Source organism: Ascaphus truei, chromosome 3 (genome assembly GCF_040206685.1).
Source record: "Ascaphus truei isolate aAscTru1 chromosome 3, aAscTru1.hap1, whole genome shotgun sequence".
NCBI classification, from domain to species: domain Eukaryota; kingdom Metazoa; phylum Chordata; class Amphibia; order Anura; family Ascaphidae; genus Ascaphus; species Ascaphus truei.
In genome coordinates, this window is record NC_134485.1 from 400529000 (window position 1) to 400555591 (window position 26592).

Genomic DNA, 26592 nt, shown 5'->3' on the forward strand with positions numbered 1-26592 from the left:
AGTTACTATACATATATAGGTAAATAGGTAAATATAGGCAAATTGGTAAAACAGGGTAGGTGTGCCGCGAACGCGCGTTCTAGGTCAAACTTCTTTGCGTTTTGTGACTTAAATTGTGTTTTGATTTTTAATTAAAAACATCACCATCACAAATACAATTTCTGTGACAAAACAGTGACAAAACACAAAGAAGTTTCACATAAAATGCACCTGCTCAGCACACACACACTTATTTCATATACAGATGTAGCAGATGATATTGCACTCGCACTACAATATTGTCCTATTGTTCCACTACAACACGCCAACAGGAGCATTAATGCCTGCTACATCTGCATTCAATGTTCAATAGTTTGCTGTTGATTTTGGACATCATTTTTATTGTTTTGCTCTGTATATCTAAATTAAAATGTTGCTTCACAAAAAAAGAAATGCTTACCTCTAAAAAGGAATAAAGCAGTTCAATATATCTCAATGTAGCTACTGTAAATTGCGAACAGTCCAGCTAACCCAATAGTATTACCAAGGTCATTGAGTTGTTTTCTTTTTAATAGAGCCATTGTTTTAATTAGGGCAATTTAAACATTATAAAAAAAAAAAAAAAGGAGCCTAAAAAGTGATCTCCTTTTGCCTCCTAATTGAGATTCCAGACGTCTTGCCTTCAGACTCTAGCTGTCCATTTTACAGCAGGAAAAAAGCTTAATAACTTAGGGAGCAATTGCACAGTAAGATATACATCTTTGAGATCAGCATGGATATTTCCTAGCAAGATTACAGTGTACCATTTATCTTAAATATGAACACAGGACAAACACAGATAAGAAACGAAATCCAACACCTACTTTTTAACTGACTATCTTTTGGTGACTTTACCCAGAGGCTTTTTCATGATAAGCTCTTTATACTATAGTACTGTATCCTATTTCTTCCCTGTAAAATATTTTCTTATTATTAAGAAATCACTTATCACAATCTGCTAGCTGTATGGAAGAATACATAGCTTACCGATTTAGTTTCTGCTGCTGTTTCTTCTTTACTGAATGTATATCTTACAAAGATGTAAGCAATGGTTTTTCTAAGACATGAAAAATAACATTGCCTGAATTTCACATGTATGTTTTGTGCTACATAATTTAGCATAGCTGTGGGGATGCTCTGCTTTGGTGGTGTCTAAGGCATTTGACTTAGTTAGCCAGCTTTTGGGCTTACATTTTACAACCATCATTGTATGTGATCTTTGGCTGATCCCATCAAATCCATGATGAGTTCCAGTTTATCAATGTGTAACAGGACAATCATGTTGTTCTCTCCTCTCCCCATAGAGGTTATTGCTTCATGAATGTTTATCAAGTAATAACCAAGTATCTTGTCATGAAGAGGAGCTACAGATGTAGTTCTGACATGACTTTGTGATATATAACAATATACTCTCTCAACATGTCTCATCAAATCCTTGTGGTACTGTACTGTAAGTCTGTAATATCCCATACTGGGAGATAATATACAGTACAGAGGGATAACCTGACATTGTTCCCACAGATAACATATTTCACATTATAATATAGAATATGACAGAGTTTTGATAGGATTCAATAACGGTTTTGATTCAGACTATGACAACATATTCCAACGTAACACACCAAAGGGAGCTACAGTATGAAGCCTACTACTGTACATGTATGTCTTTATTTATATAGCGCCATTAATATACATTGCGCTTCACAGTCGTAATACACGTGACAATCATATAAATAACAAATAATACAAATAACAGAACATGGGACTAAGTGCTTCAGACATAAAAATTAACATTTAGAAAGAGGAGTCCTTGCTCCGAAGAGCATACAATCTAATTGGTAGGTAGGAAGAACGTACAGAGACAGTAGGATGGCAATCTGGTAAGTGTATCTGCAAGGGGCCGAGCTTTGTGTATCAGGTGTATAGTATTAGCCACGGAGCTACTCATATGCTTCGTTAAGCAGGTGTTTTTAACGAATATGTACTATTTACTGTATGTACGATGTACTGTACTAGCTACTGTATGTACTACGTACTGTATGTACTATCACTGTGGTCTGGCCAATAGCATTTTTTACATCTGCATCTGTATATACATTTTGCCGACACTCCTTGCACCTTTGTTGCTTCTTGTATACAGAATGCATGAGTAGTTAAACAATACTCACATGGATGAATGGAAAGCATAATAAAAAAAACTACATGAAGTTTAAAGAATGTATACTTCTACAAAATCAGGATGTACAGTATCACTTTGTATCTTGCCATCGTGATTAGAATATGCAATTCTAATAAAAATTAAAGAAAGGATCTGAGAGCTGGGTGCCAATGGTTGATATGAAAGAAGAACTACAGTATAGTAGAGTAGGTTGATATTGAAATGAGTTTCACCCAAAACACAAATAAAATCTATATTTTTAACTTGCAAACATGAAATTAAATGAATTATATGTAGCCAGGTCCCCTTAGACTACTAATTCTCTGGCCCCTCTAGCACTGTAAGTCCCAGTAAAGAGTGGGCAGTGTTGGGAGCAAACCCTGCAGGGCCTGGTTATGTTGGTATGTGTGTATTAGCTAATACAGTTCAGGAGTAGCCTGGTATTACAAGGGGGGCCTATGACTGATAGGAGGCCGGCTTACAAGCCACTCCCCTGGGAAGGAGGGGGTTTCCTCTAGAGGTTAGAGTAAGGGTTCTGAGAGTACTTCTGTGCTGATCTCCATGCGTGGATGAAGCACAAGAGAGTCTCTCCTGGAAAGGCGTGGGCTGAGGCCTTGCCCTGTTAGGGGGTAAGGTATGCTGAGGAGGGGTGCTCAGGGCCACAAGCCCTGTAATGCTGTACTGAACCAAATAAACCCCAGTTTTATCATCTCTGGTGTGATATTTGGAGTGTGAGCATATAAAAAGAGTTGCCTATGAGGTTCATCCTGGCTGCACCAGGATCCTCCTGGCTGGAGGTGCTGCGCGGCCCGAAGAACCATCACAGAAAGCCTGTCCTGATGTCTCCCTATACCATCGCAGAAATCTCAGGCCTTCTGTTCTACCCAACAGGTATGCACCAGCTCCAGAATACACCGGTAGCTATATGATCTCACTTAGTGTGGGGAAAAAGGTGCTACATATATTTCATGAACAGATTGTTAAACCTGGTGATGAGTGATTTATTAAAATGAGCTACAGCTGTAGCAAAGGTTATTGCTTCCACGTTAACTCTATGATGGTATAGTCCCATTTCCAAGTGACAAAGACGCATCAGCACTGAATCCATTAGATATATTCATAACACAGGACTGGATAAAGATATAGATAACTGATTGAAGATAGTAAAGTCCCCAGATGGGCCAAAATACCCTGGAGGGTAAGGTGTGAGGCTAATAAACCCCATCAAACCCTCATTGGGATGGTCCCTGGACTCACATTGAGCAATCATGAATAAGAAAGTACTCACAGAAATCTCTTAATCTGAAGTCCTGGTAGGCGTGCAGCCTGGAGTGGAGAGGTAAACATGAAGTACAAGATTATTCTGGCGCAGCAGCCAAAGAGTGGGTCCCAAACAATGAATATTAAAAATAAATCTTTATTGATCCATCTAAAAAGTGGAGGCACTAACCCTCCTACGTGTTTCGTGTTCCAAAAAAACACTTTATCAAGCAGTATACACTGTATTAATGGTGCTTACTTATATACAAATTCAAATGCCCCGTTTTCGCAGCAAAATGACGACGTAGGACCGCCCACAAAACGTGATGACGTCACGCGCCCATCGGATATGCCCCCCAGCCGTTCCAAGGCAAAACGGAGCACTAAAATCCACTCCTGCACAAAAACAGGCCCGAGAGTACTGCAGAGGTATCCCCATCCACCCGGCACTTACCCATAATGAGCGGCTATCCTGGTGAGCGCGGAGACACAGAGAAATTCCCTGTCGGCCGTGTCATCAACGGGGGCGGACCCTCATGAACAGCGTCAGATCCGTGGCTCCACCCCCACAGCCATCCCAAGCCAGAGCACAGGGAATAGAAAGTACGCCCCCTAATAGCCAAGGAACCACCTGCACAGTTTCTTCAGGAGACTATGGTATATTTGTATGTTCGTTAAGTTTTTAATTTTATTTTTGCCCATTATCAAGAGTAGTAGAAAACCAGACTGTGTGGTGCTCTTAAAACGTAGACTCAGCAACTTCAATTATAATGTATAACATAGTGTTTGTCCTTGGAGTATCCCACATATAAATGGTGACCACCTATAGCATAAACACCTATTTCCACCAGGTATCAATAAACCGGAAGAGTATAACCCCAATTGGTAAATACTCACACTAGCTAGTGTCCAGCCAAATCATTGAATGGGAAAAAAACGGTGTATATAGAGTAAATAAACTCACATAAGGCAGGTGGTCCTCCAGGGATTAACCTTCCTAGGTGCGTGCATCCGGTACTCCACAGCAAGGGCAGATATCCAGAAGGAGAATTGGAGCACAGCTACAAAAAAATGCTAAAGAGTGTTTCCCAAAATAAGAGGTTTATTATGGTCAGAGCATGGTTCACAGAAAAAATATATAGAGCCCTCAGGCCCCCACCGACATGTTTCGAGCGTGCGCTCTTTATCAAGGTGTACACCTTGATAAAGAGCGCACGCTCGAAACATGTCGGTGGGGGCCTGAGGGCTCTATATATTTTTTCTGTCAACCATGCTCTGACCATAATAAACCTCTTATTTTGGGAAACACTCTTTAGCATTTTTTTGTAGCTGTGCTCCAATTCTCCTTCTGGATATCATTATCAAGAGTAGAAACAATGCCATTTAGCCATATTTGGGCTTTAAATGTATTTACAATATATTTTTTCTTCTCTGCCTGGCAAGAAGTGACATGGTATGGGTGTGCCCAATCTAGGGGACATGCACCCATTGGTTCCTTGGCTATTGGGGGGCGTACTTTCTATTCCCTGTGCTCTGGCTTGGGATGGCTGTGGGGGTGGAGCCACGGATCTGACGCCGTTCATGAGGGGCCGCCCCCGTTGATGACGTGGCCGATAGGGAATTTCCCCATGTCTCTGCGCTCACCTGGATAGCGGCTCATTATGGTAAAGTGCCGGGTGGATGGGGGATACCTCTGCAGTACTCTCGGGCCCGTTTTTGTGCAGGAGTGAATTTTTGTGCTCCGTTTTGCCTAGGAACGGCTGGGGGGCGTGTCTGAAAGGCGCGTGACGTCATCACGTTTTGTGGGCGGTCCTACGTCGTCATTTTGGCGCGAAAACGGGGCATTTGAATGTGTATATAAATAAGCACCATTAATACAGTGTATACTCCTTGATAAAGTGTTTTTTTTGGAACACGAAACACGTAGGAGGGTTAGTGCCTCCTCTTTTTTAGATGGATCAATAAAGATTTATTTTTAATATTCATTGTTTGGGAACCACTCTTTGGCTGCTGCGCCAGAATCATCTTCTTCTCTATGATGGTATAGTCTGAAATTGCACGTTATCACTGCCATTGTATCCTGTGGAAAATGATTTTCTGCAATATAACACCATATTTTGCATTATTAGTAGATAAAACCATGCTTGCTACATCTGTAGTGGTGCAAATGATGAAAAAATACATTACTGTCAGATCCTACTGGTATGCAAACTTCATTGTTTTGTGATTTGGAGAGATACTGTACTTTTCTAAAAGTACATCATAAGGGCTATGTAAGGGAAAGTCATTTCCTAAATCACTGTGTTTCACTGTTCCTTTAATCATGTTCCATTTCATGATAAAAGCATTTCAATGTCAAACATGCATACCAATGCAATTTAATGGGCCCATACAATTATAATTATCTAGTCAAAGTAGAGTTAAAGATCAGAACTAAAATATGCTAAAACTGCAATGAAGGCACAATAACAGTCTTTAATTGGAGACTGCACATCAGAAGACACTTATATTGAGCTGGCTAATTTATATTCAACTTACTGATCTTTACTCAGCTGCATTGCATAATGTAAGTAGCTGCCTGAAGAAAATTGAGCAGAAACATCTTCTCACACAATTTTCAATCCATATGGTAGATTGCATTTTATACATGTCTGGAGTAAGAACTAGATCCAAGAAATCCTTATTATATCCAACAAACTTAAACTATTTATTTATAGAGACAGCCATACTAAAAAAAAAAAAAAACTGACATTTTCCCATTTCGAAATATCATCACTTGTAACTACTGAAAGAAGGAAAAGATTTTGTTACACAATATGCGGAAACAATTGTTTACAATCATTTGGAAAGGAACAATTAAAGAACTTGTTTAGAGATTAAAAGTAGTGATGTACCGAGTACCCGGAATTACCCGGTACCTGGCGTATTTTCAGCTACCCGGAAATTACCCGGAACCGGCAACTGAGAAGTGAGCCCGGCGCCGGGTAATGTCAGGGTAGCTTAAAAATACTTTTACAGAGTTGATCCAAGAAGGATCAGAAAGGTTCCCCCTATTTCTAACACTCAATGCTGGATATTAGTAGACGGACAACTGTAGTCCAACAGTTAATTGCTGTGAGTCGGTCTATTGACCCAGAAGAACCGGAAAGATCAAATGGAAAATAATAAAGTTTTATTTAATTGCATATATGAAACGTTAAAAATCCCCATAGTGAAGTGGTTTATAGAGCAGCGGACAAAGGTAAGTATATCTCTCTAAAGTCAATTCAGACCGCTCTATATCGACATCAAAGTACACTGCATCAAATGCTGCTCAGGTCAGCAGTTTGTCTAATAGTCTGTCCAATAGGAACGCTTCTGCTCCTGCTCCGGTCACGTGGTTCTCCAGCTCACACTGCTATGGAGACCTGCAGCTCCCGCACCGGCTGAACTCACACTGCTGATGCTGCCACTGCCACAGGACCTCTGCTGACCAGCCTAGATGTCGCCGCCGTCTTCCTCCACCCCTAGGTAAGTGCCAACCGGGTTCCCGGCCGGGTAGATCATTTCATTTTGGCCGGGTACCCGTTACCAGTTTTTTTTTTAAAGTAGAACCCGGTCCAACACTAATTAAAAGGCAATAGATGGGGGATTTCTGTTGGTCACTGAAATTTTCGCAAGGATTCAGAAATAAGATGAATTGAAACCACTGTACTATCCAACTTGAATGTCAATGCCCTTAAGGCTGCAGTTCAAGCAATATCCCACGTGTTTTTTTGTTTTTTTTAAATACATCAGTTCTGTACTATGAGAAAATATTTGTAGCAAAAAAAAATATTATAAAGTAACAAGCATTTTTGTTTCTGTAGCAACCATTTACAAAGTCACATCTTCTTCTGAGGCAGGCTCTGGCTCTTGAGCCTTGCCCTCTCTCTTGCAGTGCACCAATTGTATCTAGTGCCTGCCTGGTCACATGATCTTCCCCACAGAACTCTGCATCTTGGGTAATCTTCTGCAGCCCTAACAGGGATATAAAGTACCCCCAAGTCAAATCTCCAGTGATCGATTACAGGAGAACGTATCGATCGGCAACTTAACTCATCACTTGTCAGTGTGCAGATTGTATTGATGCACATATTGAAAGGGGGGGAAATATTTTTGAAACGGCAGCTTGAACTGCAGCTTTAATACTACTAGATAGTGCTATTTGCATCACAAGCACTGAAAACACTAAATAGTACATGTAAACTACACATATAACACTGGTTCCATAAGCCAATTTCTAAAATACTGTATGCGAAGTGTTTTTTGTTAGTATAGTACACAGTGCTTTGGAAGGTTTATGGCACTTATTTACACACAGTAGCCTTGTATTGTGAATCACAAATACCTGTATCAAGCATATGTTCTACTGCACATTTCAAAGAAGCACAGATTTGCCAGATATGGCCTCTTTAGAAACAGCTTTAATAGACATTATATTACTAATAGTTCAGCTTGGTACAAGAATAGCAACGATCAGACTTTAAAATGAGCAAAAACACTTGTAAAGTGTAGTTGTGCTGTTAGTTCTTTTGGTGATCTAAACCAGGGTGCACAGACTGGGGGGAGCCATGCTTACAGAGACCCTGCGCTCTTCCCCACAACATTTAAATTGAATGCCGAGGGAGCGTGTACGAGGCCTCTGTATGTTACTTACCTTGTCTCTGGTGGTTTCTGGTGACGTGTCACCATGGCAACGTGGTGTCAAATGATGCAGTTGGGTCACATGATGTCGCATTGCCAGAAGCCGTCGGAGAAAAGGTAACATACCAGAAATGTCAGAGGGGCGAAGGGGAGGGGGCGCAAGCAGGGAAGAAGAGTAGATAGGGGGGGGAGGGACAGGTGAAAAAGTTTGCACACTCCTGATCTAAACCACTTTACCGGTCATTTAGGCCTCACCTCCATGAAATCTCATCTCACTCTTGATTTGTTTTTCTAAATGTGACAACTTGAAATCATAGATTCAGACAGAGTTGCAAGTAATACTGGAGCTCTGTAAATAAGCCTTGTTAGAGGAAACACCTCTTTTGCATATCATTAGCAATAACGTTTGTTACGGCTGAAAACAACACTTAAAACTACGGCCCCTGTCACAGCGTTCACGCGCTCGTCTGAGAGCACCAGTTTCAGCCGCGACCTGTGTTCTGTGGTCGTGCTTCCACTGAAGAGCAGGAGATCTGACAGGGGGGAGGGGGCGTGGCGGTGGCATGGCTATAATGTCTCGTGGCTGGTTCGCTCTCCTTGGCTTAACCGCCGCCGTGACCAATGCTCGGCCGCCACGCCAAAACACAAAAATCTTGTCTTTAGGCAAATGCGGTCAGTCGCGCATTGCACCTTGTGTGCCCACATGCACACACGCCGACTGGGGCCTTCCCCATGGAGGTGTTTACCTTGTGTGTGGCGCACACGCCGTTGCGCTCACAGCCGTGGCCACCGAGGTCGAAGCCTTACGCTGTGTAAGTGAGCTTTGAAGATACCCATTAGCACTTAACGCCTTGCTACATACAGTAAGTCAATAAGCGAGCTTGTGCATCTGCGCCAGAGAGCTGTTCAAGGAGATGATCACACGTGGGCCCAAAGTGCAAAAGGCTAGTGTCACACACGGCACCCTGCGAGCCCGCAAACTGCACACAGGACAAGGGTTAATACTGACGCTCGCAAGCACTCCCACTCTTAACCTCCGCAAAGGTCCATCAAATGGACAATATCTCCTCTAAAGGACCAGGATCAATACAAAACTCACAATCTGCCCCACTATTCACCTCCGCAATGGTCCCTCAAATGAGTTATATCTCTCCTAAATCCGTCCCAATATACCACCGCCACGAACAGCACACAGGTTAGCACGTGCCTTAGATATGCAACCAAGATTAATGCACACGGCTACTCTACCTAACTCACCTTTCGCCTATGTAAGGTATCTCCAGTGAGTTAATATTAACCCCTACTCAATTGCAAATCATATCTATCCACTGCCACTACCTTGGATAGTTATGTAAACTAAAGATGTCAAATTAATATTTGCCAGGGCCTCAAGTCCCTGTGTATTATAGAAAAAACTATGCACTCTAACGCGCAAGAATCAGCTGTAGCAAAATTTGACTGAAAATGTAAATACTCTCTCCAGAGTGTGCAAAAGTTCATTCAGAGCCCAAAGCATTACTTATTAAATGTTTTAATATATATAAAAATACAGTGCTTAGGTTACAGAAAAAAGATTATGAAAAACATACAGTTACAATAAAATGCAAAACAGCTTCTTAAAAGAAAAAAATGTGTGTGTGCCAAGCACACGTATTTTAAGTGAAACTTCTTTGTGTTTTGTCACAGAAATTGTATTTGTGATGGTGAGGTTTTTAATTAAAAATTAAAACACAATTTCAGTGACAAAACGCAAAGAAGTTTCACTTAGAATGCACATTTTTTTAACCTATTTGCACTTCTATATGTATAGTAACTGTGAAGTCTGTGTGTGTATCTCTCTGTCTCTGTGTGTGTGTGTGTGTGTTTCTGTGTGTGTCTGTGTGTCTCTATGTAGGTGTGCTCTGCCCAGCCGACACCTACTGCAAAATCAGGGTGAAGAACGGAGGTGGAGTGCGCAGGCGTGCCAAGCCTTTGGCGGCACCTACTGCGCAGGTGCTAAGCATTCGGCAGGGCCTACTGCACAGGTGCGAAGAGTGCGGGAGGCCTCTTCTGCCAGCAGTGATGTCACTTCCATCACCAACAAAGCAATTTACTCCAAGGGAAATTTTCATATGGCACAGTAGGTGCCAGCATAGAAGTTTCAATTCAAAAAGGATAAACAAAGATAGAAAACCCTATACATTACCAAATGCCATAAATTGTGCCCAGAGAGGTCACAAGTAAGAGGAGATGAGATATCCAGTATCTGGTCCCAGATACACCACTGTAGACATATCATTATTATAATTCTTGCTCATACTTAAATACAATTCTTTTCCATTGAACACAACCTAAACCCAGCCCCTGTCGTAAATCAGCTGTGAGATTTACAGTTTTACGACAGAGTAAAACACCTCCCACCAAAGGACATTTTAAACTAATTTTCCTTCTGAAAATGTACTCATAACTTCACTTCAGTAATACTTACACAAACGTGAGACACATCAATACATTGAGGCACTTATGGCGGACACAATGAGAGTAGATATGAACATTTTAATCCTAAACTTAAGCAAAATATTAATATCTGTCTCCTAGTACCTGCTAGACCTGACGTGTCTGTAATCATTATGTGCGACTCAGTACCACAGATAAACAAATGTAATTTTTAGCATGTTCAGCAGAGGACGTTACATGATATTCTCATTTTTAATAAAGTCCCTCAATGAGAGTATAACCTGCGGGTCACCCCTCTCTGGAATGTATTAGCAATCACTAACAAACATCCAGCTTTCTTTGAAGCCAACAGACCAGTATCTGATCAATGTCTATTATCCCCCCAAACCCCACGTGTCACTTTTAGTGGGCTCTCCATGACAGGCCACCCCCATTTAAGTTTGGTTTGAAGCACAGCACCCCCCTTGACAAGCCTGGACCTGTCACAAGTTCAATATATATTGTATTTTTAAACTCAGACTGTAGATCAATAACCCCTTAAGCACCAAAGGGATTAAAATACCTAATATCTCATGGCATTATCATGACAGGTGGATAGAGTAAAAAAGAAGAGAAAGCAAACAAAGAGAGACAGAATAAAGAATCAAGAGTAAATAAGCTAAAATACATAAAAATAATATATAGGGAAGAACAAGTAGAGACAATAGTTGGAGGGAAAATATAGAACATAAGGTCTGTAAATGTGGTAGATTTAACAAAAAGCGGTGTATCATAGTGGCACCAGTAAAAGTAATCTAGAATACATGTGTTGTTGAAGAAGTGGGCTACAGTATGATGGGGTTATCGAATGAAGTAAGCAGGTTGTGGAAGACCAGGTGACATAAAATAGTGGGAGAGACAGCTATCCAGTCACACAACTGTCATATTTCAAAGCAATATGTTGTCCTTCCAGCTTTGGCAGCAATTAGAAAGAGATGGCAGAGAGATGGTAAAAAGCATACTATCAGATGGTGGGAATTACTTTTAGGATGATTAAACCCTTTTGGTAGGCACTACTGTATATCTCTGAGTCATTAAAATTTGGCATACAAAAATTGGGTTACGGTGGCTATTTTGAGAATACTGCAATGTTGACTTTGGATTGTTTATTCATTCATAATCAGTTTGCAATATTCTTATTTGCATATCTGAAAATGTCATTAACTAAGAGTTAAAAAACGCTAGGTCCCAACATAGCCATATAGAGGTTACATTTTTTGTGGACTTCGGCAACTAAGACGTTAACCAGTAAATAGTGAGCCACCATGCTTCAGCAGAGGTGATTAGCTTTTATCTTTTTCTTTAGTGTGTCCCTTTTGAAGATAAGTTTAAGACCAATGAAACAATGAAGTACTTGACATACTAGTGATACATTTGTAACCCCTCTTATTTCTCTGTATGTATCAGCGTGAGGCTTCAGTCCATCATCCTTTACTAGAAGATCGTGACCGCAATACTGGAAGTGACGAGGAGTGAGAGCCGGCGTCACACCAGGTTGAAGGAGCGGTGAGAACAACATCTAAAACCTACTGTGGGATTTGAGCAGTGTGTATTCTCTACTCTACGCATTGTTAAGTGTTTTAATATGTGAGGACACATTTTATACTTTTGTAATTTATCTATAAAATCAGAAAAACATCTGCACTATTGTGCGCATTTTTCTATCTCTGGGAGAGTTGCCCTGCTGTTCCTTATACCAGCCACACCTGATACACTGACCTTCACCAAGAGGGAGCTGATAGGAGACAGCGTCGAGCTGATCCCTGTCTGTTTGATTCATACTGCCTTTTTAATACTGGGACCATGTGCGTTTTGGTATTATATGAGTAACCACAGAGTATCTAATCTTGATTTTGGACATATTGCACTATGTTTTCTATCTTTTGGGTTTGATTCTGCGCTCCCCATATCACGAAGACATCACCATAAAGAACTTGGAGGCAGTTAATTTCTGGGGGGGTTTTAGTAGCAAATTATTTATATTCACATTTCACTAATATTGTGTTTATGTGTAACTATTTTCATTGTATTCATTTTAGCACCACCACTCAGTCATTTGCTTTGAAGAGCGACTTATTTTTTTTTCCTTTGCTTAGTACTGTACTGTACTGTACAACATAGTCAGATTCACCAGACTACAAAAACTAGACGATATATATATTAGCAAGTGATTTATGGATTGCGGCAACCTGCCCCTTAACATGTGGCCACTACTCTTGAGATAAAAAAACAACAACATCAAAAACACTATATATATATATATATATATATATATATATATATATATATATATATATATATATATATATATATACGGACAACAGCGCAGCTTCCTCATTTACTGTGTTATATTAAATATATATATATATATATATATATATATATATATATATATATAAAACACAGTAAATGATATATATGTACACATACACACAGTAAATGAGGAAGCTGCGCTGTTGTCCATAGTGGCAGCCAAATAGGCCAATATTAATTTCGGCACGGCGTTGGAGCTCTTATTTTAAGATGGTGGGTATTCGTATTGCAGGCCTCTTATGGGTGTAATATTTGTGGGGTGCGTGTATGCGTTCACACTTGGTACCTGGAATTGCAGGAACAGGTCTCCCGGCTGTCTGTTATCTGGTTTCGTCTTTCTAACAGTTTGGCATGTCTTCAGATCTGCTGCCGCTTTTCCCCTCAGTCATTGCAACAGATTTTTCTCTCTCTTTCTCCTCCTGCTCCATTCTTTCCTTGTGACATCACACTTTTCCTATCCAATCCCATCTCTCCTGCCCTCTACTGCCACGCAGATCAGGGACAGTGTCTGTCTACTTATTGTACCAAGTTATGGGTGGAGCATGTTAACTCTGTATTGTCTTCAGCAGGGGTGCGCAAACTTTTCTTCGTGTGCACCCCTGCCTATTCACCTCGGTACCTCGCGCCCCAACCCCCACTTGACCCCGTCGTCAAATGACGCGCAGTGTCATATGACGTCACGTCGCCATAGTAACGTGATGTCCCGTGACCCGGTGGCATCATTTGATGCCGGGTTACCAGGATGACACGTTGCGGGAAGTTAAATTTATTATAGAGGCCTCGCGCGGTTCCCCAGCATTCAATTTAAATGCCTGGGGGGAGAGCGCAGGACCTCTATAACTGCTGCTCTCCCCTAGAAAATCTAGAGTACTGCTGGTCTACAGCATACTGTATATATATGTGTGTCCTATTGCCCCTGGCCATGTGTTCTCCGTCCCTAGCATGTACTGTAAGCCCTGGTAAGTGCAGGCAGTGCTGGGGTTAAATCCCTTTCACATGGGCCAGGATGTGTCCTTTGGCACACTGGATAATTTGTTGCCATTGCCAGGTTCAGGATAGATGGCAGTTGGGAGCGTCATGCCTGGGGTGTTAATGGGTCACCCGTAGTGTGGTGTGACTCTGGAACCTCTTTAAAAACCTGCCCAGTTTGGGGCAGGGTTATTAATCCCTCCCCAGGTATATAAGAGGCTCCTGACCCAAATGTAGAGAGATGATTCAGGTTGTAGCGATCCTCCCCAGAGAGTGAGGCAGTGTCTGCCTTACCCCAACAGGGGGTAAGGGGGTGGTGACTAGCCTCAAGGGCTTCAAGCCCTTGGGGGGGCCTAGTCGGGGAAATTACCATATGCAAGATGCGAGGGAAGATGCACCATGATTTGTCAGGTGTAAAAGAGTACATCTCTTGCAAGAGAAGGAATCCGGTCCTGGCCTGCCAAATTAAAGGTGAACCGTTCCACTGTGTTCCTCTGTGTTGTTACTGGAAAAGGGGGTTCCTGTAGGGAATATTATCTGCCTCCGGCAGCTACCCTGCAGGATGGAGGCACTGCACTGATGGAGAAAGTCACCTAGAGTGACAAAACGCGTTGGATGTCATCACGTAGCAGCGCAGCAACGCAGTGACGCGGGCACGTTTTGTGCGAAGCAACCAGGAAGCAACCAGGATCACTTGTTCCTTTACATCTGGGGATAGAGGCACCCGTCTTCATATATACATTCGGTGCCGCTGCAAGGACTCAGATGCAGGAAGCCTCATCTCAAACTGAGGTCTGACACGTGAGAAGTGATTTTGCGCCACAGGAAGGAATTGATTTTTCAGCATCAGAACAATACCAGTTTAACCGGATCGCACGCTGAGGAGGTATATTCCGTGCTTCAACAGATGAAACAGGTCTGTCACCAGCACACCCACATCACCATTGGGAAGGGACATTCTCTAGTGGGTGTTTACTGTTCCTTACTGGGCTATCATCAGCCATATGGACTGTCATTGACATTCATCACTGTTGGCCTTTTTTCCCCATGATATCTTGCTTCCTTGCTCCACATCCCCTTCCATATGTCACTTGCTAATTGCTGCGATCTGCTTGTACTGTACCAGACATATTATTGCTTTTTAATCACACCAGTTTACTACTAGTCCTTTTGACTATTCTGGTCATTTAATAAAATTTACACATATTTATTATTCAACCATACGGAACTGGCGCTTCTTTTTCTCCTGATTATTTATATATATATATATATACAATAAGGGTCTGCGCTCGTGTGTGGAAAGCCAGAAATATAGGATATATAAAATTAATTGAACTGGTAATAAATCATAAATACATCAACATGATATTAATGAATTAATATAATAATATACTAATACAATATATCCTAAATAATGAAATTAATTAATATACCAAAAATGCACTGTGAATGTCTGATATAAAAAAAGCTAAAAACATGCAATTATACAAAAAAATGTTGTGTGGTGCTGTGAACTTTGCCTTAATCTGCACAATGCAGATAGTCCTCTAGAGTCCAACAAATGAGTCCAATAATTGGGGAGTGACAGTAGCACTATTAGGACCAACAGGCAGCTTCTTAAAAGGGCACAACGACCTCCCTCTCCACCTGCATAGAAAAATATAAGAAAAAAAAAAAAAGGCGCCAAATCCTAGTGCATTACTGTGCAAAATAGATATATTTAATTCCCAAAAATCTCAATAAAAATGAACTCACAAACATAAAACAATTAAAAGCATTGTATGAGTAATACTCATGCTCCTAGGACCAGGAAACGCTGCTTTGCTGCTGTAGTCCCTCCGTGACTCCACTGGAACAGATTGCTGCCTCCGTTGTTCACTGCCTGCAGGAACTGACGTATCAGGCACTCCACGATGGTCTCTCCCCCGGTATACACCAAACAGTTGATCTTTAGTTCCCACCGGGGACGGTTGAAGTCGCGGACCAGCGGGTGACGTCACGGGAACCGTTCTAAATACCGGACCGGTACAGATTCTCAGCAGTTCAATGGCAAGCGTTGGAAAGTCCACTGCACACCTTCCCTACGCGTTTCATCTGATTAACAGACTTCTTCAGGGGATGGCCTAGGAGCATGAGTATTACTCATACAATGCTTTTAATTGTTTTATGTTTGTGAGTTCATTTTTATTGAGATTTTTGGGAATTAAATATATCTATTTTGCACAGTAATGCACTAGGATTTGGCGCTTTTTTTTCTTATATTTTTATATATATATTTTGTATATATATATACAGAAAAAAAGAAGAAAAAGCGCCCGATATTTGTGTATTAACGTAAATAACATTTAATAAAACATGGACATCATGATTCAAAACTCACAAGATTCCAAATATAAAAAGCATTGTATGAGTAATACTCATGCTCCGACCCGTCGTGTGTTGCCACCACTGCGCCTCTGCTCCACTGGGTATGCTCCGGACTGACGTCACGCCTCTCTAAATGGTGTTACACCTTGGAGGTTCCTCCGGCAACTCCTGTCTCTTGTATGTAAGTTCCCTTTGTGGTATAGAGTCCCAGTACACAGGAACAGGGTCTGTCTTCACTCTGTCTTCACTCTCACAACTCTCACAACTCTCACAACTCACAACTCACTCTCACAACTGGCACTAATTCTGGGCACTTGTAAAATGACAGTAGTAACACGTCCGTACGCGTTTCTTCAGACTAAGCTGATTTCTTCAGGAGATAACCTAGGGGTTGGCTGTATTATTGTATTTAAACGCGTGGGTGACCTCATACATTACTCCTGACGAAGCATGTGGTTGCGAAACGCGTAGAGATCACGAGAGGTCACTCTACGCGTGTGCTTTTTGGCTGGGGTAGAGGCAGAAACCAAGAAGCTCGCGCTGTGGTGAGATCTCCGCCACTGGTGCAGTCCGGACTTCTGGCATCAGTGCGCGGTTCCAGCTCGCGCTTCTCTGGTAAGAGCCAACCCCCCACCCCCTTCAGCGTTTACCCGGTAGCAGTATCTGTCACATCCTAACTACTTTACCTTCAGGGTATTCATTCTGCGACCTTCTGGTCTTTTTGTATGTGTGTATATGTATTGTCAGCTATGTCAGTGCAGTGCATGGCCACATTAGGTGTATGTTAGCGGTCTAGGTACTGCTTGTATTGTGTGGCTTTGTGGTCTATGGTGGACACTTTTTTTATCATTATATCTTATTGATCAATAAATTCATATTTGTTCACATAGCAGGTGTTGTTTAGATTTCTGGCACCACAGTTTTACATTATATTATTGTAGCCAGGTTCCCCCCCTTGCGCACTCACCCCCTCCTTCTAGTATGCGAGCGCGCGTTGTTAATTGTTAGAGTGAGTTCCTGTTGCTGTGCTGCCTCTGTCAGTAAGAGGCACCTGGAGGTCTGCAACATTGTTGCGGTAGTCAGAGGCAGAGCTGTGAGTCTGGCAGCACAAAGCAGACAGAGAAAAGCAGTTGGTGACTGGAGCTGCTAGGGGAAGGAGGTAGGGTGCAGGGGTCTGTGACTCTCTGCACTAGGCCAGCAAGTCCCCTAGGCCCCAGATAGCCCTGAGTCATCCCAGCTGAGTATTGTAGGGACAGGCCCTAGGTTAGGGACCCTGCCCCATTATATATTTGCTAGGAGTGTATCACGGCCATTGCTCGGATTGCTAAGAGGGAGCAGGACTATCTCCACAGAGGCCCAGCTAGCGTGACTGCGGCCTGCTGGCAGCAGACAGACTCTAACTAAGGTAGAGACGGTGCGGAGCTGTACGGTGATATTATCCGCGCTGGAATTCACCCCACGCGTAGGAGGATATCCCGGCGGATCCAACCCCAGTGATATAGCGGCACCCGTGGCTGGAGCCCGGGCAGGTAACCTACACCCTCATGTGCACCAACAAGGCCTATCAACAGACATAGTGACTGCGCAGTCACACACACATATTGGTACAGGTTCTGGGTGTGCGAGACATTGGGTTGGTGCACTGGACACGGGGTGGGATCACTCTGGGGAGGTGGTAGTGTCCGCCGTGGCGCCTAAAGTGTAGGCACCCGCCGTGGTGCAAGTTAGCGGTAGCGTCCGCCGTGACGCCTATGTGTTGATGTTGTATTCATGCTATGCCAGTAGTAAAGGTATTAGTCATTATCAATTCCGTTGTATGTGGTTATTGAATGTCCTGCGAGGAACTACTCCCCCTCTGGTGGGAGCCATCGCAGGTGGAGGCGCTGCACCCATTGTAAGTAGTTATCCATAGTATTGTATTGCCCCAGGTTCCCCGTGGCGGAAGCTCGGCTCTCCTAGTTACAAACCAGATACAGCACCACCTTGGTCCGTAGTCAGATACACCTGCCCACCTGGATCTCACTTAGGGTGGGGGTAGGAGGGCTACATTTGGAGGCGCTGCTGAGATTCAGACCTGGGGTGCCCGAACTCAGTGAAAATGTCGTTAGGTTACACGTTACCTTCCAGCCAAGAGGTGTACGCGTGGGCGGTAAAAAGGCAAGTCCCGCCCTCACAAACCCTTGCTGTAGGACAAGTTCCCGCCAATGCCTCATCCTATGAACTATGTTTAATCCTAATGCAGTATCCAGGCTTAGAAGATGCCAGAATCTTGGGTCACCGCTCCGACCCAGACGGGTCATGGTGCACCGTATTAATCACTGAGGGATGTGAATTGTCGCCACAGCAAGGCCCATCCAACTTGCGGTTCCACGGGGCCCTCAGCTCAGGGTGTCCTGTTATATATCCTGAAATGCCGATAAAACCCGAACCCTGTAGCCCCAGTACAGACCTGCTAGAGACTAGTATGTGCATGTCCCTGTCCCCACCCGAAAGTATATGCGGGGATGAGGCCAGTGTATTATCCTGTGCTAATTGTCGCTCCAGCAGACGGAGCTCCAGTCCCAACCTCAGCCCCAGTAGAATGGGAGAAATCCAATTACTAGCCCAGGCCATCCAACAACTGGGTGGGCCCAAACACGAATCCCCTTCCTCTCAGCCATACCGCAAGTTAAAACTCTTCTCAGGGGTAAAACGACCCCCACTTGTGAAGAGGCTTTTGATGTTTGGAAGGAATATGCTTCACAGGTACTGGAAGAGTGGACCTGTCCTGATGAGGTGAAAAGACAACGAATCATGGAGTGCCTGCGCCCGCCTGCGTCCACTACCATCAAGATGTATAAAGATCAGCATACTGAGGTTACCGCACACCAGATGATGGAGTCTCTTACCCGGGTATACGGTAAGGAAGATGATGTGAGGGAGTTATGGACTAAGTATTACAATCTCTGCCAGAAAGAGGGGGAAGACCTATCAGAGTTCATACAACGGATCCAATTGCTCTTGTGGGATCTACGTTCCCGCCAAGTCATCAAGGCCTCAGAAGTGAATGAGTATAGGCGCACTCAATTCCTGCGGGGAGCCATACCCACTCACCATATCGTAGTAATGATCAGATGCGCGCTACAGAAGGGGGACCCGCCTACTCTAGAAGACCTACTGGATGAGGTGAAGAGTCATGAGGCCTATACTAGGTTGCATACGCCCAAGAAGGCCAAAGACCCTCGCAAGGAGGAGACCAAGGAAGCAACAATGCCCAAAGCAAAGGGAAGCAAGAGCGGTAAGGATACGGCCACCCCGGAGGTGCCTGGGTCCGCTCCTAGGTCACCTGACAGTCCGGGTCCCCGCCCAGACTTCCGTTGCTTCAACTGTTACGAGAAGGGCCATGTTGCAAGGAGCTGTTCGCACCCCAAAAGACCCACTAAGGCCCAGACCTACACCGTAACCGTGCGGAAGGCAATCTCGTCCTTATCAACCGTACCCGAGGATATTGCCGAAGAGTCGGGGAGGCCTCCAATAGAGGAGACGCCCCAACCAGATGCTTACTGCCGAGTAGGGCCCACCGCTGTAATAAGAGTCGTCGTGGAGGGGATCTACTCTTCAGCACTTCTGGACACTGGGTCACAAGTGACCATCATCTACCGTCCATTCTACGACCAGCACCTCAGCCATCTTCCTTTGCAGTCAGCCGAAAAGATGAAGTTGTGGGGACTGAGTAAAGATGATTACCCCATAGACGGAATAGTGGCGGTCAAGCTGGATATCTTGCAGTTGAACACTAACAAGTCACATCCCATGCTGGTGGAAGCCTTGGTCTGCCCGGAGGCTCGAGAACATCCCAGTGCCCCCATCATATTGGGCACGAATGCAGATATTGTGAGGTCGGTGATTCGCTCATTCCTGCAGGAAGCCGGCGAGCTACCATTGTCATCCCTGAAAATAGCCCCTGGCCTACGGGAAGAATGCTATAGAGTGGCATATGAAGAAGAGTATGGCGAAATCTTTAATCAAGAGCGACGGTTATTGGAGATTCCACCAGGGGGAGTGAGGCATGTGACCGCGCTGATCAAGTACCCCAGTCGGCACGAAAGCGACAGATACTTTTCGCTGGAGACTCTTCCCGAGTCTGAGAGTCATTGGGGAGACCGAATGATACCTGAAGTACGGGATTGGCCATCTAATGTCCCCAGGAAGATTACCGTGTCTATCCAGAACATGTCTCTACATACCGTGCCGCTTGAAGTAGGACAAAGGCTGGGTAGAATTTATCCTGTGGATCCTGTGGACGACACAGTGACCGTTCACACTGCCCGTGTGGGAGAAGAGCCCGAGGCACTACAATTCGACTTCGGAGAGTCTCCCCTGGAGGAAGAATGGAAGGAGAAGCTACGTGCTCAGTTGAGAGAGAGACGAGATGTCTTCTCTACTAGTGAGATGGACGTGGGATGCAGCAGAAACGCTCAGCACACGATTCGTCTGAATGATGACACGCCATTTAGGGAAAGGTCTCGCCGTATAGCTCCCAGAGATGTGGAGGATGTGCATGGTGTCCTGAACGAGATGGAAACGGCCGGTATAGTGACCGAATCTCGAAGTCCCTATGCCTCACCGATTGTGGTGGTACGAAAGAAAAATGGGTCTGTTCGATTGTGCGTGGACTACAGAACATTGAACAGACGTACTGTGCCTGACCAATACACGCTACCACGAATAGAGGAGATCCTCAGCGCACTGTCCGGAAGCCAGTGGTTTAGCGTGTTGGACCTTCGATCTGGGTATTACCAGGTTCCAATGAGCCCAGCTGATCAAGAGAAGACGGCGTTCGTCTGTCCTCTGGGATTTTATCAGTTCACCCGGATGCCTCAAGGTATCTGCGGTGCTCCAGCCACTTTCCAACGGCTTATGGAGAAGACGATTGGAGATATGTGTCCTCGTGAGTGTCTGGTATACCTAGACGACATAATTGTGTTCGGAACCACACTCGAAGAACATGAGACTAGACTGATGAAAGTGCTGGATCGCTTAGGGAAAGAAGGCCTGAAGCTCTCCTTGGATAAGTGCCGCTTCTGTCGAACATCGGTCACTTATGTGGGTCATATAGTGTCCGCAGATGGAGTGGCCACCGACCCGGGCAAGGTGGAGGCGGTGGTGAATTGGCCAAGACCAGAGAATGTGATGGAGCTGAGGTCATTTCTCGGGTTCTGTGGATACTGCAGACGGTTTGTGGACGGATACTCCAAGAAGGCGGCTGTGCTGAACAATCTGCTGAAGGTCTATCCAGAGGAACCCAAGCAGAAGAAGACCACCCCAAGGACCCCCTTCGGGGATCGGTGGACGTCCGCTTGTGAAGAAGCATTTAAGGGGCTGAAGAATAGTCTAACCGAGGCTCCCGTTCTAGCCTATGCTGACCCGGAGAAGCCTTACATTCTGCACGTGGATGCCAGCCTCCACGGATTGGGAGCCGTGCTACACCAGAAGTACCCCACTGGGCTTCGTCCTGTGGCATATGCAAGTAGAAGTTTGACTCCCAGTGAAAAGAACTATCCAGTTCACAAATTGGAGTTCCTCGCCCTCAAATGGGCCATATCTGACAAACTACATGACTACCTATATGGGGTCACCTTCGAGGTCTGAACAGACAACAATCCGCTGACCTATGTACAAACCACGGCCAAGTTAGATGCGACCGGTCATAGATGGTTGGCCACCCTCGCCAATTACCAGTTTTCTTTGAAATATAAGCCTGGACCTCTCAATATAGGGGCCGATGCTCTATCTAGGAGATCGGGACTGGGTGAGACCGCCGACGATGGCCCTTGGGAAGAAATTCCAGGACCAGGAATGAGAGCTATGTGTTCCACTGCTGCTATTGTAAACGATCGAGTGGCATTCTCCGAGCTACGAGTAGCGGATTCTTTAGGGTGTCGACCTCAAGCCCTTCCAGAAGCTTACTGCCACCCCGATGGCATGGGTCTAACTCAAGACGTTATCTTCACGGTGAAGGAACTGGTACTAGCACAGACACATGATCCTGCGGCTAAGGCTGTCCGAGAGGCTCTGCACAAAAATGACTCTTCACTGGTGAAACGGGCTCCTCCCAATGATGTGAGCCTCCTCATGAGAGAATGGGATAAGTTTGAGATGGATAACGGCCTACTCTATAGGGTTGTTCAATTCCACAATCATCCTGACCGTCGACAACTATTTCTACCCCGGCATATGCAAGGTCTCGTTTTAAGATCACTACATGATGATCATGGACATTTGGGGGTGGATAAGACCTTGGGTTTAGTGCGAGACCGGTTCTTCTGGCCTAGAATGCGGGAGTCAATTGAACAACATTGCAGGAAATGTCTACGGTGCATTCAAAGGAAGACACTTCCCACCCGTGCTGCCCCAATGGGCCATCTCAAAAGCTCCGGGCCTATGGATTTAGTTTGTATGGACTTTTTGTGCATACAGCCAGATTCAAAGGGTATAGGAAATGTGCTAGTAGTGACAGATCACTACACTCGATACGCTCAAGCCTTTCCCACGAAGGACCAGAAGGCTACCACAGTGGCTAAAGTGCTATGGGAGAAGTATTTTGTGCATTATGGTCTGCCCAGCAGGATGCACTCTGACCAGGGACGGGATATTGAGAGCAAGCTGATCAAAGAGTTGCTAACACTGTTGAATATTCAAAAGTCAAGGACTACTCCCTACCATCCAGAGGGAGATGCGCTCCCTGAAAGATTTAATCGGACATTGCTGGACATGCTAGGCACTCTGAAAGATTCCCAAAAAGGAGAATGGAGTAAACATGTTGAGGCCTTGGTGCATGCCTACAATTGCACTAGGCACGAGTCCACAGGGTACACCCCATACTTCATGATGTTCGGGAGAGAAGCCAGACTGCCAATCGACATCCGCCTACGGGTATCTACCGACGGGGTACCCAACATGGCTCATTATCGATATGTGCAGAGACTCCAGGACAGTCTGCACGTGCCTATCAGTTAGCCGAAAGAGCCACCGCTAGACTGAATGCCAATAATAAAAGAAGGTACGACCACAAAGTACGCTATAGAGAGCTCCAACCGGGAGACGCAGTTCTCCTACGCAACTTAGGGATTCCCGGCAAGCACAAGTTAGCTGATCGCTGGAGAGAGGGGCCTTTTCAAGTAGAGTCCCAAATGCCGGGCCTCCCTGTTTATCGCATACGTGACGTGAATGGCAGGGTAAAAGTCTGGCACCGAAACCACTTGTTACCTATCCCACAACTGGGAGAAAGTGAACCCGAAACAGAAACAGTAATAAACGACAGTGAGCCTGAAGAGTCTACCGAGAATTCAGGGCCCACAGATGAAATAATTCAAGATCCTTTGGAGGGAACATCCAACCGAGATTGGTGGGCACCTCCCGAAGGAGCAACGGGTAATGGGCCTGCTATGCAAGTACCTTCATCAGGATTATCACCAAGTAACCAACCGTTAGATCCTACCACTCCGAGTTTTGTGCCCCAAAGAGACAGTGTTCAGTTACAAAGAGACTTTCCCCAAACTGGTTCACCCTCTGCCAGAGAGTCTAGGCCTCAAGCCTATGATGGTCTATCCCAAGATGAAGAAATGGAGACTGAGACTCGCAGGAGCCAGCGAGTGAGACGCCCTCCCACTAGAGTGGCTTATGATTCATTAGGGGCACCTCACTATGAGTCTCAGCAGCAAGCTAAAGCCAAGCTAGCCTCAGTTATAAATATGTTTGTTGAACTGTACAATCTCGTTTAGAGTGATCGTTAAGTTGTATTTTAACACTGTATTTTTATTATATAATATTGTTATGCATGGGGTAGTTCAAGCGGGGACGTTGATGGTTTCACCAGGGGGAGGATGTAGCCAAGTTCCCCCCCTTGCGCACTCACCCCCTCCTTCTGGTATGCGAGCGCGCGTTGTTAGTTGTTAGAGTGAGTTCCTGTTGCTGTGCTGCCTCTGTCAGTAAGAGGCACCTGGAGGTCTGCAACATTGTTGCGGTAGTCAGAGGCAGAGCTGTGAGTCTGGCAGCACAAAGCAGACAGAGAAAAGCAGTTGGTGACTGGAGCTGCTAGGGGAAGGAGGTAGGGTGCAGGGGTCTGTGACTCTCTGCACTAGGCCAGCAAGTCCCCTAGGCCCCAGATAGCCCTGAGTCATCCCAGCTGAGTATTATAGGGACAGGCCCTAGGTTAGGGACCCTGCCCCATTATATATTTGCTAGGAGTGTATCACGGCCATTGCTCGGATTGCTAAGAGGGAGCAGGACTATCTCCACGGAGGCTCAGCTAGCGTGACTGCGGCCTGCTGGCAGCAGACAGACTCTAACTAAGGTAGAGATGGTGCGGAGCTGTACGGTGATATTATCCGCGCTGGAATTCACCCCACGCGTAGGAGGATATCCCGGCGGATCCAACCCCAGTGATATAGCGGCACCCGTGGCTGGAGCCCGGGCAGGTAACCTACACCCTCATGTGCACCAACAAGGCCTATCAACAGAAATAGTGACTGCGCAGTCACACACACATATTGGTACAGGTTCTGGGTGTGCGAGACATTGGGTTGGTGCACTGGACACGGGGTGGGATCACTCTGGGAAGGTGGTAGTGTCCGCCGTGGCGCCTAAAGTGTGGGCACCCGCCGTGGTGCAAGTTAGCGGTAGCGTCCGCCGTGACGCCTATGTGTTGATGTTGTATTCATGCTATGCCGGTAGTAAAGGTATTAGTCATTATCAATTCCGTTGTATGTGGTTATTGAATGTCCTGCGAGGAACTACTCCCCCTCTGGTGGGAGCCATCGCAGGTGGAGGCGCTGCACCCATTGTAAGTAGTTATCCATAGTATTGTATTGCCCCAGGTTCCCCGTGGCGGAAGCTCGGCTCTCCTAGTTACAAACCAGGTAGAGCACCACCCTGGTCCGTAGTCAGATACACCTGCCCACCTAGATCTCACTTAGGGTGGGGGTAGGAGGGCTACATTATTTATTTTTAATGTTTGGTCTTTAACCTCTGGTGCGCTCTTTGTGCATTTTTCTTCTGTCTTTGGAGACTCCTTCTGGAGCCCCCTTTAGGAGCGTTTTTGTGGAGGCGCTTCCACACGGTTAGCAACAAGGGGGGACCCACTTCATTGGACAGCTCGAGCGCGGAAAGCTTATTCATATCTGGCTAGGTATTGGAGTTTAGTGAATATCATGTGAAGTTCTGTGTTAAAATACAGCCTATTACATCTACTGTAAATCTCCACATGACACAACATAGATGTAAGCTAACAATAATTAATGGTACATGCAGGGATTTTGCCCTCTTATTAAACGTGTTTTATAAATTAATGACTTTAGTTCCTACATGTACCTTTAATTATTGTTAGCTTACATCTATTTTGTGCCATACAGAGATTTAGATGTAACAAGCTGTATTGTAACACAGCAATTCACAGCCCTCTAAGCACGTTTTACTTCCACAATTAGCGTTTCTGCGGTTATTTTATTTGGTACACGTTAAGGTACTTGTCCATATATGTATATATTTTAATTGATTGCCATGGTTGGGAGCAAATTATTACTAGATATAACACTATATCATTCCAATTGATTGTTACTAGTTGATGAGAGAGTTACTCTGTGACCACAAACATACCACTATTTCTGGTGTAGCCAGGTAGTTACAACAGGTGTGACACAGCTGCACTCTCTCTAATCAATTTTCCTCACATTGGTGCATTTTCTTGTAGCTATATATATTTTAAATAACTCGATAAAAGATATATTTTAAGGAGTCCATTTAGGAACACGGCATCATATCAATTCTATTAACCTACACACTGTATGCCCCATGGTCTCTCACACACACCCCATCTACTGTAGCTAAGGGGAACCTGTGGCTCTATTCTTAAGTTTATTAGTTGCTCCATAGGAAAAGCAACATACATTTTAAGGATGTGTAATATTTTAACACAATAATAATTCATTAATACAAGATCATGCAAACACTATTTTAATCACAGTAAGCTTATTTACATATGAATGCAAACTTCCCAAGGTTTTAAACTACTGGCAAAAATGATGGTTTGGATAAGTAGAACACAAATTGTAGTCTGCCTAAATATGTCAGTTAATTTGCTGTGATGATGTAAGAAAATCTGCACAGGAAATAAATTAACATAGTAAATATGTCTCTGTGTTTCTGAACATATAATTTGATTGCATATAAGAACCATTTGGCACCCATTGATTTTATCTGTTGTGAAATTAATTCACACTCAATTAGGTGCTTCACTTTCATTCATATTTAAGATATCCTTGCATCCATCACAAGTAGGTTTGAACTCTTTTACTGTATTAGCTTCTGTCACATCTGTTATTTCATGA

The 26592-nt window shown here is 44.4% G+C and overlaps 1 protein-coding gene across 2 annotated transcripts in view; it reads right to left on the reverse strand.

Moving 5' to 3' along the window:
• Positions 1-26592, reverse strand: part of LOC142490356 (cyclic nucleotide-binding domain-containing protein 2-like) — a 318494-nt gene that overhangs the window by 45519 nt on the left and 246383 nt on the right. The window lies entirely within an intron of this gene.